This window comes from Phascolarctos cinereus, unplaced genomic scaffold, assembly GCF_003287225.1.
Source record: "Phascolarctos cinereus isolate Bilbo 61053 unplaced genomic scaffold, phaCin_HiC Scaffold_4;HRSCAF=312, whole genome shotgun sequence".
NCBI lineage: Eukaryota > Metazoa > Chordata > Mammalia > Diprotodontia > Phascolarctidae > Phascolarctos > Phascolarctos cinereus.
Window position 1 is genome coordinate 480,431,076 of NW_027555847.1, and position 18,101 is coordinate 480,449,176.

The window sequence follows — 18,101 nt, forward strand, 5'->3', positions numbered from 1 at the left end:
CTAGAAAAAGGCTTGATACAAATAGCACTTGAGCTAAATCTTAAAAGAAAATGGTGATTTCAAGAGATCAAACTTAGAAATGAGAGCATTTAAACATAAGGTAGACCTAGTAGAAAGGCAGAGAAACAGTAAAAGGAATGTCAAGTATAAAAAAATAAGTAAACATGTATGGCTAGAAGAGAGTGATAATATTGAAAAGATAAGAAGGAATATGATTATGAAAAGAAAGAAGAAAACAATTGTGTATTAAGGTCTTACTATGTGAAAGGAAATGAAGAGGAAGAGAAGAAGAAGGAGAAGGAGAAGAAGAAGAAAGAAGAAGAAGAAGAAGAAGAAGAAGAAGAAGAAGAAGAAGAAGAAGAAGAAGAAGAAGAAGAAGAGTAGGAGCAGGAGAGGGAGAAAGAGGAGGGGTAGAAGGAGAAGGAGGAGGAGGAGAAAGGGAAAGAAGATGAGAAAGAAGAGGAGAAGGGGGAAAGGAAGAGAAGGAGGAAGAGAGTAACATAAGGCAGAGTCTGACATGCATCCTAGTGGATTTCAAAGTTTTCTGAGAAAAATGAGTAAAGTATCATTATTCCATATAAGAGGTCAGCCCAAAGAAATAGGACTGGTCAAGAATGAAATTCTAAAGATACAAAGAAGAGTAACTCCAATAAAAAGAAAATGGGGTGCTATCTAAAGTTGGAAATATACAGAGACCTCATCATCTAAGAATTACAGTGAAGTTGAAAACAAGGACAGATAATGAAGGACAAATACAACAACACTGTATTGCCCAGTAAGAATAGCGTCAGAAAATTTGTTCAGAGTGAGCAGAGTTTAGTAATGAATGCTAAGGAGCAACTGGACAACTTTTCACTGATGTTAAGGAAAAGAGGAGGATCACAAAAGGGATGTGACTGGGGCTCAGAGTGTATAAGACAATGATAGTGGACAATGGAGTGAAGGAAGGACATCTCAATTTTTGTTTTGTTTCTATTTTCTCTGTAAGGGAAAATAGTTTAACAGGAACAACAGGAAAAATAGTCTAGAGTCTATAAACTATTGTTCAATACATTTGATTTTGATTCCTGGCCAATTTCTGAAGTGTACTATTAAAGGAAGGTTTGTAAGCATTTAGAAAAACACAGGAATGGTAAGTGTCTTGAAAACTATACCACCAAAAATTAGGATAGAGGTGAGCCAAGATGATGGAGAAAAATCAGAGATTCACCTGAGGTCTCCCAAATTTCTCTCCAAACAACTTTAAATAATGCCTCAAAACAAATTCTGGAGTAACAAAACTAAAAAAAAAAAAAAGACTGGGGTGAAGCAATTTTCCAGCCCAAGACAACTTAGAAGGTCAGCAGAAAAAGTCTACTGCCCTGAGGTGAGAGTGGAATGTATTCTAGCACAGGCTGTGTCAGTGTAGGCCCCACCCCAGCAAGCAAGCAGCAGGCCATGAGGGCAACTGAATCAGTGGTGGCAATAGCTGCTTCCAGAGCTCTCAGCCCACAGATGTTAAGGGGGTCAGCCAACTGGTCAGGAGATTACCTTTGCTGCCCCTAGATGCAGGTTTCTGTTGCATTATCCACATTTAGATATGGGTCACAGTCCTGGGTCACAGTCCCAGGGTGAAGAGGAGCACTAGCACACCAGGATTTGTAGTGGCAGGGGAGCATGGATCTTATTCACAGTTCCAGGGCTGAAAAGAGTACTTATGGTCACTCACAGAGCAGAGAAAAACCAGGAGGGTAGTAAACATACCTCTCCTTAAATCATACCACCTTGGAAGAACTGAAAGCTTACAAATCCCCAGAATTAGCTCTGAAAGCAGCTGCACAAAAAAAAACCCTGAATCTTGGAACAGCACCCTTTCCACCCTGGGAACACAGCCCAATTTTAATATAAAAGTCAAGAAATAGGCTGGTAAGGGGCAGCTAGGTGGCACAGTGGATAGAGCACCAGGCCTGGAGTGAGGAGGACCTGAGTTCAAATCTAGCCTCAGACACACAACACTTGTTAGCTCTGTGACTCTGGGCAAGTCCCTTAATACCAGTCGCCTCACACACACACACACACACACACACAAAAGAAAAAAATACAAAATTAGAAGACAACAAAGTCAAAATATCTACATCAAAATCCTCAAAGAAAAATGTGAATTGATCTCAAGCCCCAAAAGAAAACCTGGAAGAGCACAAAAAAAAGATTTTTTTTAAATCAAATAAGAGAGGCTGAGGGGGAAATAGGGAAAGAAATGAGAGTGATGCAAAAAAAATTGTGAAAAAAGAGTCAACAGCCAGGTAAAGGAGGTACAAAAAATGCCAAAGAAAATAATACCTTAAAAAACAGAATAGGCCAAACGACAAAAGAGGCATAAAAATCCAATGAAGAGAAGAATGCCTTGAAAAGCAGAAATAGCCAAATAGAAAAAAAAAGATGTACAAAAATTCACTGAAGAGAAGAACTCATTAAAAAAGTAAAATTGGCCAAATTAAAAAGGAAGTACAAATGCTCACTAAAAAAAATTATTTTTTAAAAAATTTAACTTGGTTAAGTGGAAGCTTGAGATATCAAGAAGCAATAAAACAAATCAGAAGAATGAAAAAAATAGAAGAAAATGAGAAATATCTCATTGGAAAAACAACTGACCTGGAAAATAGATCAAGGAGAGATAATTTAAGAATTATAGGACTATCTGAAAACCATGACCAAAAAAAAAAAAAGAGCCTAGGTGTCATCTCTCAAGAAATTACCAAGGAAAATTGCCCTGATATTCTAGAACCAGAGAGTAAAATAGACATTGAAAGAATCCACTGATCTTCTCCTGAAAGAAATTCCCAGATGAAAACTCCCAGGAATATTATAGCCAAATTCCAGAGCTCCCAGATAGAGGAGAAAATATTGCAAGCCACCAGAAAGAACCAATTCAAATAACATAGAGCCCCAGTTAGGATAACAAAAGATTTAGCAACTTCTATCTTAAAGGATCAGGGGACTTGGAATATGATATTCCAGAGGGCAAGGAGCTAGGATTACAATCAAGAATCACCTACCCAGCAAAACTGAGCATAATCCTTCAGGGAAAAAAAAATAGACATTCAATAAAACAGAGGACTTTCAAGAATTCTTGATGAAAAGACCAAAGCTAAATAGAAAATACTACTTTCTTGTGGCACAACAATATTCTATTACATCTCTATGCTTATGATTCCCAAATTAATATATCCAGCCCTAATCTCTCTCCTAAACTCTAGTTTCAGTTCATGAACTCCCCATTTGATATTTTGATCTGGATGTCTCATACACATTTCTAATTCACTGTGTTCAAAGCAGAACTAATTATATTCCCCTTTTCCCCTTCAATGCCCCCCACCCTGATTCCAAATTTCTCTATTTATTTTTAATTTTATTCTGAACCTAAGAAATAAAACAAGCATTTCCATAACATGGTAGAATAGGGGGGAAAAAAGATGATTGCACATGAAACTGCAAATCTGTTATGTACAACTTGCTATCCTTTTTGAATATACAATAAAGTTATCTTTTTTCTTATTTTCTTCCCCCCACCCTAGAAATGACTATCACAAGACACAAATATGTGTGTATATGTATACGTATATATGAATACACACACACATATATGGCAAATCTTTCTATGCATACTTCTATTTATTAGTTCTTTCTTTGGATACAGATAGCATATTCCTTCGTTGGTCCTTTGTAGCTAATCTAGATATTTATAATAGTCAAAATGATTAGTCTCTCAAAGTTGTTCTTAAAACAGTATTGCTGTTACTGTATAAAATGTTCTGATTATTTCATCCTTCATTATTTTGTCCAGATCTGTCTATGTTTTAATAAAATCATCAAACTCATCATTTCTTATAGCACAGAATTATTTCATCACAATCATTACCACAACTTGCTTAGCCTTTCCCCAATTGACAGGCATACCTTCAATTTTTAGTTCTTTGCCACCACAAAGAAAGCTGCTATAAATATTTTAGAATGTATAGGTTCTTTTCCTTATTTTTATTATTTTTATTATTTTTGCTTTTTGGTGAGGCAATCAGGGTTAAGTGACTTACCCAGGGTCATACAGCTCGTAAGTATCAAGTGTCTGAGGTAAGATTTGAACTCAGGTCCCCCTGACTCCAAGGCCAGAGTTCTATCCACTGTACCAGCTAGCTGTCCCTCTTTTCCTTTTTCCCTAGTCATCTTTGGAAACAGTCCTAGTAGTGGTATTGCTGGGTCAAAGGGTATAGGCAATTTAATAACTCTTTGGGCATAATTCCTGATTGTACTCCAAAATGGTTGAATCATTTCACAGTTCCACCAACAGTAAGTTAGTGTCCCAATTTTTCCACATTCCAATCAACACTTGTTGCTTTCCCCTTCAATCATTTTAGACAATCTGATAAGTGTAAAAATGGTATCTCAAGGTTATTTTAATTTGCATTTCTCAAATCAATAATGATTTAGGTCTCATATTTCAAATATATAAAGAACTTTGTCAAATCTATAAGAAGATGAGTCGTTCCCCAATTATGGAGAAATTGTTGTCAAAGGATATGGACAGGAAGTTTTCCAATGAAGAAATAAAAACAATTTATAGACACATGAAAAAACTTCCCTATTTCTGTTTAGGATGCCACAATCCTTTTGGTCACCCAGGTCTCAAACCTTTGTATCATCTTTAACTCCTCATTTCATTTACCTCAGATGTACACTTATTGTAGGAGATGCTGTGAAGTCAATGTCCTGTAAATTCAGGTTTAGCACTCATGAGTCATTGAACATTTTTAAAAGGAGGTTTACTTTGCCTTAACATAACAAGAATAAGCAACAAGACTATAAAGCAAAGATATACAGCAAGGATACAGTGGCACTTAGCTTTTCTGAATACAACCCCCCTTGTCTCCATCTGGAACTGTCTGGTCAGTCAGTCATCAGGCAGTCATTAGGATACAGGGACTCATGTGGTCTCAGAGTACCCGCACAGTCTGAACAGCCTCAAGTCCACATGGCTTGGGCTTTTTATTGACCCTAGTCCAGGAAGCTATATCAGAGAAACTGAGGCCAGTCAGGTTTCTGAATGGGGGAAAGCTTTGGCTTTTTCACCAGAGAAGCCACTAGGAAAGCTGGAGTGGAAGCAGTTTGTGTCAGGGTTGTGCCTGGGGAGAAAGCAGTGATAGGGCAAGGGAATCTGTTGTCCTACCACAATAATTAATGCCAAACTTTGTTTAGCACAACATCTTTCCCGTGTTTCCCCTTTTCCTCTCTCACATAGACACTTTCCATTATTGTAGTCTCCTAATTTATTTCCCTGTCTCAACCTCTCTCTTGTCCAATTCATTCTCCAATTGAATGATAAAATGATTTTCCTAAAGCACCAGTCCAACCATGTTACTCTTCCACTCAATAATCTCCAGGGGATACCTATTAGAACCAGAATCAAATACAAATGTTAATATTTGGCATTGACGCTCTTTGTATTATCCATCATATCCATGATGCTTTAGCCATATCTGTCTTCTTACTATTTATCATAAACAACATGCTAGCTCTCTAGTCCATGCCTTTGAACTGTCTCTCATGCTTAGAACACACTCCTTCTTCACCACTACCTCTAAAATCTCTAGTATTTCTTTCTGGGTTTAGCTCAAGTGGCACTTTCTACCTGAGACCTTTCCTGCTTCTCCCCGCTGCTAGTACCTGCCTCCAAAATTATAGAGTCCCTCACTAGGTAATACACTTGTCAAGGTCAGGTATTATTTCACTTTTTTCTCTGCGTCTCCAGCACCTATCTGCCTGCCACAGAGTAAGTGCTTAAACATTTGCTTGACTACTTGATTGATTATGCCATATGAACATATCTTCAGGCAATACTTTGATAATTGTAGCTACCATCACCATTTTACCAAGCCTACATAATGAGTAAGTGATTGTGAACTGCTCTATTTCCTTCCTCTATCCCTGGGGCCTGAAGGATACTCCTGTGACAGTGGGATGTGGTTCTTCCACGCCTGGTGACTTGAACTCATTTAGGAGAGCTAGACACTCTTTTACTAGACTATACCTATTTTATGTGAGAACACACTTGTAACCATTTTTGTTCTGCCCTCCCCAGATTGAAAACCATTTTTATCACAGAAAATAGAAACAAGAGTTCAGTTGTTCTGCCTTTTTTCCCATTATTTGATAAAATAACTTATTTCTCCCCCTGCTGATCTTCACCAAAATGCTCTCTACCATGATTCATTCTTTGGTTCCAAGATTTTTTCAGTTATCCTTAAACCTTCACTTCACTTATGTCTTTAAAATATAAAATTCTAATCCTCCTTCTACCTATCCTGTTATTTTTAAATAAGGTAGGGTCAGAGGACCATAGATCTTAAACTGGGGAGGGGGAAGGGGAAGAGAACTCAGAGGCCTTCTAGTACACAAATCTAAAATCTATCCTGGTCATGACTCCCATCACAAAATGTCTCAGAAGTATTTCTAAGGTCATATGTGTTTCCTTGCATTAAAATCTCTAGTTCAACTTGTTTATTATCTATGCCCTGTGGATTTGTGCATAATCATTTGAGTTCATAAGTTTTCTTCAAGTTACCTTTTTTAGTCTTGACCTTGATGATATACTCCTAATATGTAATGAAGAAGTGCCATATCAATCATGGTTTGGGTAGGACCCAGTTTGCTTGAAACTGACCAAAATATTAAAATAACTGGGCTGAATTTTTTTCTCATTGTAAAAGTTCATTTCTCCAATAAGACCTCAGAGAAAAATTAGTTCCCTGCTTACAATTACCTGTACTAATAATAATCATAGCAGCTGACATTTATAAAATGCTTTAAGATTATATAAATGACTAATAAAAATATAATATATATGACTAATAGTCATTCCCCAATAGGATATAAACAAAGAATTCTCAAAAGAATTGCAAAATATTTGCAACCACATGAAAGACTGCTCCAAATCACTAGTAATAAGAGAAATACATATCATAGGAACCCTGAGATTTCCATTCACCCCCTACAAATTGGCAAAATGACAAAGAATGTAAATAGTCAATGTTGAAAGGGTTGGAAAATGATAATCACACTAATACATTGTTATTGGAGTTGTGAGACAGTACAACAGTTTTATAAAGCAGATTTGGAATTATGCAAATAAAGTGACTAAAATATTCATGCTCTTTGAACCAAAGAATCCATTACTGGGAATAAGGTATCAATAAGAAGAAAGTCTCTATATACATCAAAATATTGATAGCTAATAGTTTGTGATAGCAAAGAAGAAGAAATGAAGTATATGCTCATCAAAGGAGGAGTGGCTGAACAAACTATTGCAAATAAATGTAGTGGAATATTATCACTATGCTGTAAGAAATGTTTTTGGTGAATATAGAGAAGAACAGAAAGAACTACATGAACTGGTACAGAGCAAAGGAAGCAGAGTCAAGAAAAAAATACACACAATATCTACAATAACTGAAGTGAAAAGAACACCAAAAAATCAAAATAAATCTAACAAAATTATAATGATCAAGCTGGACTCAAGGTAAAAGATATGAGAAGATACTCCTAATCTATCTCTTCATGGAGATGAGAGGTCCACAGGTGTTACACATTGCACGTGTTTTCTGACTTTTTCAATGTATTAATCATTTGTGCTGATTTGTTTTTTTCTTAAAAATACTATCTGTTATTTGGGATGGCTTTCAGGGGTAGAGAAGGGAAAGGATACTGGGGATAACTGATGATATAAGTATTTAAAAATACCAATAAAAACTTATTTTCTAAAAATGTGATTTAAAATTTGCAAAATGCTTTATGTACATTTGGCCTCCACAACAACTCTTGCAAGACAGATGTATTATTGTCCCATTTTACGGATGAAGAAACTAAGACCGAGAATGGTTAGGTCACATAAGTGGCCCAAGGCCACTGGGTTAGTAAACTTTTAAATTAGCAGTTAAACCTAGGTCTTAGTTTCTAGTCTAGCTCTCAATCCATTAACCCACCCAGCAAAAGCATTTTGCTAATGATAATAATACGTCTGTTATAAAATTAGGCCTGGTAGTTTTAAGACCGCCATGAAAGTTTCCCCTTAAGGGAGGCTATAATTTGTAGAATCTATGCACTGAAACCATTGTTACAAGATTAGGCCTCATGGTTTTGAGGCCATCATGACAGTTTCCCCTTAAGGAATGCTTATAGACGTACTCTAGAAAAATACTGAGAACAATATTTTTCGAAGGTTGATACAGCGGTGTCCCCCAAATAATATTTTGCCTACCACTAGATTGTTTTTCTCCCTAAAATGCAAACTCTCCAAAGAATATTTTGTCTACTGCCAGCTTGTTTTTCTCCCTGATAACAGCTACCCCAAAATACAAAATAACATTTTGCCCTGATCCCTGGTACACAATTTGGCCAACTCCAAGGAGGCCATCTAAATTCATAATATAAGAACCGCACTCTCAGAAGAGTACTTTGGCGCATACCTTCTACTCCATCTGGAACACACCTTACTGCTGCAGCACCCCATTTCTGCTGAATGGACTCATGTTTCTAAGGTTCTCAACTAAATGCTACTCTGATGCGAATTATACTCTATGTTAGTGTGTATGCCTGAGTTGTATGTTGGGTCCCCTTTTCCTTTTTCTCCTACCTCCTCTTCCCCATTGTTTACAATAAAGCTTTGCATTCAGTTGACTTTCATTGTTTTTACGCGTATTCTCAGCACTCATACTCATTAAGGGCTTGTTTTCCCAATGTCCCTGGACCTTTCCTTATAATCTGGGTACCCAGATAAGGATTTAACCTATTGATAGCTGCACCTTCACTGGGGGAATAGGATACTATGAACCCTGCTGCAGAAAGCAAAGGTCAGTAGAGGAACCCTACAGCCTTCCAGGAGGCTTTTATGCCAAAGGACTGTCCCCAAACAAGATCATGCTTTTGTAAGGATCTAAAGTTTGTACCTTGTTTTTCTCAGAGTGGTCCTACAAAACAGGCAGTGAAACTGTTATGATGTCTATGTCTCCATTCTATATACAAAGAAATCTAGGGTTAGAGGGGTGACGTTACTCATCTTGGTCACATAGCTAGGTTATTAAGGAGAAATGGGGAGGAAAGCAAGGAACTGTTCAGTGTTTTCTGGTAAAGGCAGCAATAGCATGACTGCTGTTAACCATAAATGCAATTGGAAAACCTGATATTCTGTACATTTTGTCCTTAAGGTGGCAGGCTAGTCCACATTTCACAGGAACCTTATGACAAATATAAGAAACCTTCCCCAACCACATAGGCTTAATCTCTTGGCCCTCCCTCCTCCAAGGAAGATCATCAGAAAGAGTTAAGGCAACACTAGCGTCAGATGTTACTCACTCTGAACAAGTAGCCGTTTCTACAATGATTTGATATTGTTCCCAGAACAAAGAATAAATCTGTAGAATGTCAACAGCCTGTGGAAGAGTTTCTTGAAGATACAAAAATACTGGAATCATAGAAAATAATAAGATTAGAAGACTTTGAGGCAGATTTTCAGATGTTTTTCACATTCCAAGGTGTTGGTCTAAGGATTCATTTTACCTAAGGGAGTTTAATATTGATGTGATAACGGGATATTGGGTTAATATTTGAAAATACAACTCAAATGAAAATCAGGAAACAAAAAGGTAATCCTCCAAGGCCCAGTTCTGCCATATACTCTCTGTGTGTGATCATGGGCAAATATCTCTCTGATCCTGTTTCTTCATCCATAAAACTTCTCCCATTTATAAAAAGGAAGCATAATAGCTCTTTCACTGCCTAACTCACAAGGCCATTCTGAAGAAGCAATTTGTGGATTTTAAAGCCCTATAGAAGTAAGAGTTATTATCAGCATTATTAAGATACATATATTCTGTGGCTTAATGGATTGAGGGCCTGTCTCAGAATCAGGAAGACAAGTTCACAAGCCTAAGAAGCTAACTGTCTATATGGCCTTATGTCACTTATGTCAGCTGTCTGCTCTCTTAGTTTCTTCATCTATAAAAAGAGATAGCAGTAGCACCTATTCCATAGAGTTGTTATGAAGACTAACGAGATAACATGTAAAGCATTTCTTAAGCCTGCTTAAAGTGCTATATAAATGTCATCTGCTATAATCATTGTTAATGCAGATATTTGTAAATAATTTCATTTTCTCTGATGCTCATGGGAAAATGAAATTTTTCACTGAGAAAACAATAATCAAATTCGGCTCAGGGCCCATGTCCTCCATTCAGCCATCCCTGCTCCTTCCAATCAGAAATGAACTCTCACTCCTTGGATTTTTCATTGGCCTTTGTAACAATCACCACAACAACACACATTTGTAGAGTACACTGAGATTTCTAAAGCACGTCCTAAACAATTCTTTGAAGAAAGTATTGCATTTTATTATACCCCATTTTACAAATAAAGAAGTCAAATTTCATAGAGGATAAGTGGCCAACTGGCTATGATAAAGCTAGAAGTATGAAGAAGTAGAATTCATGTCTAGGTCTTCTGCTTCCTGTTCTGGTATTCTTTTCAGTGCAATTCACTACTTCATGTACATCCATCCATCTATCTATCTATCTATCTATCTATCTATCTATCTATATTACATTTTCCAATTTATATCATCATTTTCTGCACCCCATCTCCTTTATCTACATGATAAGCAGAAGGAGGAAGGTCTGTCTGAATCATCTTAGATGTCTCATTTATTACATTGAAATGAGTGGAGTTGAGATTAACTGAACTGAATGGAATCATATTGAATTTGATTGCCCAGTACAGTTGTGGAAAAGAGACAGCTCAAATCAATATAAAAGCTGGGGCCTGGGAATCAATATTGCTTTCTCTAAGCCAAATAGTTAAAAATGGGATGTATGGGGTGTTCAAGGACAACTGACACTTCTAGTATGAGGGCTTGCTGAGGTCTTTTCAGGTCTGCTCATCTACCTTTGGTGTCTACCTGGCACTCAGCTCTCATCTGTGACTCCAAGAAGCTACAGAATGTGCAGCAACTACACTCTAGCAATCCTTCTTGACAGGATGAGCGTAACTGATGGGCCTCAAACTCATTGGTGAATTAGGGGGATGTCTACCCTGAGCATGTGAAGACTTCCCCCAGTGGAATGGATGAATGACATCAACTTGTTCCAATGGCCATGAAGAACAGCTGAAGCAAGTGCTGTGGATCCTGTAGAGTTTGGTCAGACATGAAAGATGGCAAATTCATCCACTGCATCCTGGGCCATTGCCAGTCATCTTGACTTTTATCTTACACTGGATTCCAGCAACTCTGGAAGAGAGAATGAGACTGACAACTGTAGAGGGCCGGCTTTGGGGAGTTGGAAGGCTTAAGCCAGCCCGGGTCTTACCTGCAGCTTGTACTAAGCCTGACACCTGTGAAACTCAGGACGTCGGCTCACCAACCCCCTGTTTTGTCTCTTGAAAACAGGATGCAAGAAGGGAGGAAATGGATGGGGTACAGGACAGGATGCAGGAAAGAATGTAACAGACAAGGTACAAGGAAGTAAGGAAATCACCTAATTAGATTTGTACTTTTCATGAATAACAATGTTACTATTGCTTGATCCAGTACTATATAAGCCTGAGCCCTCAGATCAATAAACAGAGTTTGTTCTTCACTGCTCTCACCTGGCCGGTGATTCTTTCTCTCTTCACACTCTGCCGGCATCATACCACAGCCGGGGATGCAGGCGCTGCCGGCTTTTGGCGCCTAGACAGGGACCTGAAAGGAAGGCTTCCTCCAGCAGAGTGGCCCTGGACAAGGTGGGCTGTTTCGGCAACAGCCCTAGAAAAGGAGCTCCTGTCATCAAGAGAAGACGCTAACAAGGTAGGGCCATAATTTTCCTATACAGTTTTTTATTTTCACCAGGTTAAACAGGGATTAAAAAGAAACCAGACTGCCGCTTATCGGGTCTCTTAAAGTGAAAATCAGAACGAGACTGCTGCTTATCAGGGTCTCTTAAAGTGAAAGTGAACATCAGAACGAGGCTGCCACTTTTCGGGGTCTCAGATTTAAAGTGAAAGCAAACTGCACAGGTGGGAAAGCAAACCACGCAGGCGGACAAACGAGACTACGGCTTTTGAGCGTCTTCAAAAGCGAAAGTAAACTTCAGAATGAGACTGCCGCTTTTCTGCTTCTCTGATTTAAAGGGAAAGTAAGCCCCACGGGCTAAGTAGTGTCCTATAAGATAGTTAGCTAATATGGGGCAGAGCTCGTAGGCAGAGCAGAGAGACAGACAATATTATTTGAAAGTGTTCAAATACAGGGGACACAACTAGAATTTTAGCATGCAAATAAGAACATTGTCTTTCTTTAAATTGTCAACTGCATCTTGTCATTTCTATTGAGAACAAACCAAGGGCCATTCTGCTACTGAAATCTCTGCATAAGATACCTGTACTGTCCAACCATTGCATTGCCAAGACTGTACTAATACCAACTTTGATTACACTAGGAAATGGCAGTGCTCAGTCTTAGTGGTGTTGTAATTTTCACATATTTGGTATTTTATTGATTATTGTTTAAAATAATAGTACTATATGAGAACTTAATGATTATATCTTGGAATTATTTTGTATAGAAAATATACTTAGAAAAGTGGTTACCATGCTGCTGTCCTGTTCTTGTTAAAAAGACCCATGTCATAAATATTCAGGACATTGGCAGCTGATCACATTTATAAAGTCAGTGTGTAAGTGAAATTATTACTCCCTCCATAATGTCTTATGGACAAGCAGGAGCTGTGATGTGAAGCTACATTGTATTTCCCATTTTATATGTCTCCCTATTTGATTTTATTCAAGTTATAGTACATTCTGAAAAAGTTGGCCTTAGGTGTGTGTCATTGTGGCATGCAAAGAGTTATGATGACTTCACATTAAATGTTAGAATTTGTAGTCATTATGATATTGGAAATTTTTGTGGTTTTCAAGAGTCTCAAAGAAAATTGTATATTAACATTTTTTTTTGTCAGCCATCACATTTCCAAAGAGTATTTAAAAAAAAAAACCACAAAGGTAAATGTGATATGGCAGATGACCAGACTAACCAAAATCAGTGGTTAAGGGGATTTCATTTTAGATCCTTTTTAATAATCAAAGAAAATGGGACATTTGCCTTATATACATATAAAAAAAAGTTTTATTTAAGTTAGAGCTAAAATAGCATACTTAATTTTATAGCTTTTGTAGATACATGTCCTTTGCAACCTTCCATTCATTTCAGATCAGTTTGTAAATCCAGAGTTCTATCTTATGGTAATTCTAGAAAAATAAAGCTTGTATTATTTTATCTACAACCACCATTTAGGTAACTTTAAAATTACATTGGCATTCAAAAGAGAGGAAAATTATTTAAGAAGCTAAGTTATATCAATAATTAGAAAACAAATCAACTTGTTTTCTTAATCAGGTGGGGAGGAAACTTCAAGGGTAGCAGTAAATAAACTCTCTGCTTTAGAAATTTGACATGAGCAGTTTGTATGTTGAACACAGTCTAATGCACTGTATGTATACTAAAATTTCCAGTAAGATGTAGCTTGTAAATTTTCTGAATCAGCTCCTTAGTACTAGTTATAATATAGCTAAAATCTTAATATATTTTACAGTATATAAAAGGCTATAACTTCATAAGTCCTCTTTAATGTATCTTTGATAGAACTTTTTGATTTAAAAAATTCTTCATTCTGACTTTGTTAGAATATTAATAGCAATATTTTTAGGCTTTCATTTGTCCTGGTGGTTCTTTGAGAGGATTTGCAAGCAAATTAAACAAGCAAGAGTGGTAAAGGGGACATTTATTTGTCTTTGAATATTTAGAAATATATTTTTACCCTTGCCCAGCAAAACCCTCTTGAATTCAGTAGATAACTAAAGAAATTCTTTTGCTTTGCTGCAGAGTTCTACTGCCTAACTCCCTAGCATAAATCCAGCATAAATTTGTCATAGCCTGGTCAGTAGTTAAAATAACATTTCAGAGTTGAAAATAATTTTTATTAATTAAACCATTAGGGAATCTTTTTTTTTAACTACAGATAGGAAACTTAGTTATTTCTGTGTTTTCTGCCAAGAAGCATAACCTTAAACACATTTCTATACATACCTGATTTCTTAGCTACTTAAATTTATGCTGTTCTAAACATTACTTAATCATATTTAGTTGGCTATTTTTCTACTGAACAATTACACAATGTTAGGGAGAGTCTTATTCTAAAATTCCTTTATTTCATATCAATGTGTGATTCATGTTTTTTAAGTGTAATTACAATGTATGTGTCAGAGTATGCGCAAAAAAAAAAGTGGGGGCAAGATATACTTCAGGAGATGGGGGTATCCATACAATCTATACGGCAGGGTTTTCACTAGGGGTCACTGTTGAGAAAGACAAGAGACAGAGGACCCCTCGAATAATTTGGAAGGAGGGACCTCCCATATGGGTGGAACAGTGGCCCCTATCTCAAGAAAAGCTAACTGCCCTGACTGAAATAGTAAAAGAACAGTTAGAGGCCGGCCATATTGAGCCATCTAATAGTCCGTGGAACTCACCTATTTTTGCTATAAAAAAGAAATCAGGAAAATGGAGAATGTTGACCGATCTTAGATGCATAAATGATAGAATGCAAGATATGGGCAGCCTTCAACCAGGCTTGCCCTCTCCCAATATGATACCGAAAGGATGGCCCTTATGGATTAGATTGAAGGATTGCTTCTATACTATCCTGCTACAACCAGAGGACAGGCCATACTTTGCATTTTCATTACCTTCAATAAACTTAAGAGCCCCACATAAGATATCAATGGAAAGTTCTCCCCCAAGGGATGAAAAATAGTCCTACCATTTGTCAGCAATTTGTAGCAGCACTCATCCAACCAGTTAGAGACCGCTTTCCACAGGCCTATATTATACATTATATGGATGATATTTTATGCTCTCACCCAGATGCTGGAGTGTTAGAAACGATTTTGAGGACTATGACTAAGGCATTAGAAGATCAAGGATTAGTTGTAGCACCAGAAAAATACAACTTTCTCCACCCTTTTCATATTTAGGACAAACAGTAGAGCAGACAGAAATTAAACCACAAAAGGTCATAATAAGAAGGGATCAATTAAAATCCCTGAATGATTTTCAAAAATTACTGGGAGATATAATTGGCTTCACCTCATTTGGGAATAGGAACTCATGAGCTAGGGGAACTTTTTAAGATACTCCGAGGAGATCCTAATCTTAATTCCCCAAGACAATTAACTCCAGAAGCAATATACAACTTCAAAGGTGGAATCTGCAATTGAACAATGTAGAACCCAAAGAATAGAAAAGGGTCTTCTTATTGAAATAACCATCCTGCCAACTCCAGAGATTCCTTTTGGAGCCATACATCAGCAAGCAGGGATCTTAGAGTGGGTATTCCTGCATTCCAGACCAAAAGGTCTGTAACCCCTTATGCACAGCTTGTAGCGCAACTTCTATCAAAGGCGCTAAAAAGAGCACTCGCCATCAGTGGACACCTTCCTCAGGTGATCCACCAACCATATACTCAGGAGCAGATTGACATGTTGGTAAGTAATGACCCTTCCTGGCAGGTGGTGTTATCAATATATCAAGGGTGTATGGATAACGTTTTTACACAAAAAATCTTTCAATTCATGACACCTTATAAGTGGATGTTCCCTCGGATTGTACAAAATCAGCCATTGCCCAAGGCATTAACTATCTTTACTGATGCCACTAAGAATGGCACCGTGGCTTATTACTGCCCTCCTGACATTAAAAGGATTATTAATACCCCATTCCAGTCTACTCAACAAAATGAGATTTTTGCAATTATTGAAGTTATAAAGCAATTGTCCTCTCAATATTGTCTCTGATAGCAAGTATGCTGTTTATGTAATTAACTCCGTAGAAACTGCACAGTTAAAATACTCCACTAACCTCTCTATTTTTCAGCTTTTTCACGAATTACAAAATACAATAAGAGAACATACCCATCCTCTTTTTTGCATGCATGTTCCCGCTCATATTTCTCTCCCAGGTCCTATAATAGAAGGCAACTCCATAGCAGATACAATAATTACCTTTTCCTTTTCCCTACTCGAAGCTCAACAATCCCATGAACATTTCCATCAATCTGCTAATATGTTAAAGAGACAATTCCATATCACACGAGAACAAGCGTGGAATGTTGTGAAATCATGTACAAAATGTGTCCCCTATCTTCCCTCTCCACGTATCACCTCCACTAATCCGAGAGGCCTTCGTCCATTAGACATATGGCAGATGAATGTCACTCATTATCCATCTTTTGGGCGTCTTCACTATATACATGTAACTGTAGATACCTTCTCTGGGTTTACTATGGCTACCCCCCATACAGGGGAGGCTGCTACCCATGTCATTGATCATTTATTGTTTTGCTTTAGTATTCTTGGTATTCCAAGATACCTCAAGACTGACAATGCTCCCGCCTATACTAGCAGGAATTTTGCACAATTTTGTCTCACCTATAATATCACTCATTCTACTGGCATCCCGTACAATCCTACTGGACAAGCCATTGTTGAAAGGCGCAACAAGGATATTAAAATCCTCCTTGATAAACAGAAAAAAGAGGGAATAGAAAATAGGGTAAGAAGGAGATTGGATCAGGTAATATATACTATAAATTTTTTGACACTAGATGATCAAGGACGTACTCCTGCACAAAAACATTTTGTAGGGCAAAAGAACAGTTTGTTAGATGAGCAACCAGATGTCACAGTAATGTGGAAGGATCCAAAGATGGGTAATTGGGATGGTCCAGTAAAATTACTAACCTGGGGTCGAGGTTATGCTTGTGTTTTTCCAGAACATGCAGGAGAACCAGTCTGGGTTCCCGAGAGGAACATCCATACCTGTCAGCATACTGACCAGAGGGATAGAGACCCTGAGCATCAAAGGAAAAACTGGTCGGAGAGACAAGCGGAGGAGGAAGGCGAGACCGAGAAGATGAAGAGCCAATAATATGTTGACTGTCCTTTTTTGCAATGATGACTGTCGCAGATGGCTCCATGATGGAGTCATGATTACATTGGACTTCTATGCCTTACCCCCACCTTGGGTTAAACCTGTAACTTGACCACTATACTTTTGTTTGTGTAACTCCCTATTTGCTTTCTAATACTACCAATGTAACTTCTGATCAAATATTGAATAAGTTTCAGGGCGCTTGGCATTCCAAAAATATAACATGGATGGTATTGATCCCCAAGATATTGTTTATAAACTATTGTACTATATCAAGCAACTTAACACTTTCCAGAATATTTCAAGTTTGCTGTTGTATTTTGTACCTTGATAGTATTCTTGTTACTCTTGAGTTTTCTCCTGATGTGCATCCCACGTTCTCAAGCTAGAACAGAAGAAAGGGGGAGATGTAGAGAGCCGGCTTTGGGGAGTTGGAAGGCTTAAGCCAGCCCGGGTCTTACCTGCAGCTTGTACTAAGCCTGACACCTGTGAAACTCAGGACGTCGGCTCACCAACCCCCTGTTCTGTCTCTTGAAAACAGGATGCAAGAAGGGAGGAAATGGATGGGGTACAGGACAGGATGCAGGAAAGAATGTAACAGACAAGGTACAAGGAAGTAAGGAAATCACCTAATTAGATTTGTACTTTTCATGAATAACAATGTTACTATTGCTTGATCCAGTACTATATAAGCCTGAGCCCTCAGATCAATAAACAGAGTTTGTTCTTCACTGCTCTCACCTGGCCCGTGATTCTTTCTCTCTTCACACTCTGCCGGCATCATACCACAGCCAGGACGCAGGCGCTCCCAGCAGACAACTTTGCACAACTCTGTCTCACTTAAATCCAATTCACATGCAAGTCAAGATATCACTTCACGCTGTTCCTCTTTGAAAACAAAGGACAAACAACAACAGTTAAAAGCTAGAAGGACCATAAGAGTTAGATGTCAGCACACAATATTGAAAACAAAAACCATTGCCTTATAATTACAAAAAGAATAGACCACTAACAAAGAGACATGGGCAGGGGTATGTTGGAGCTAACTCCAACCTGCGGT

At 37.8% G+C, this 18,101-nt stretch overlaps 1 long non-coding RNA gene across 1 annotated transcript; it reads left to right on the forward strand.

Annotated features, from left to right (window-relative positions):
• Positions 1-11,185: 11,185 nt before the first annotated feature.
• On the forward strand, positions 11,186-17,772 carry LOC144456977 (uncharacterized). Its single transcript, XR_013486224.1, has 2 exons — positions 11,186-11,866; positions 16,884-17,772. It is a non-coding gene; the product is annotated as an uncharacterized LOC144456977 (long non-coding RNA).
• Positions 17,773-18,101: the final 329 nt, after the last annotated feature.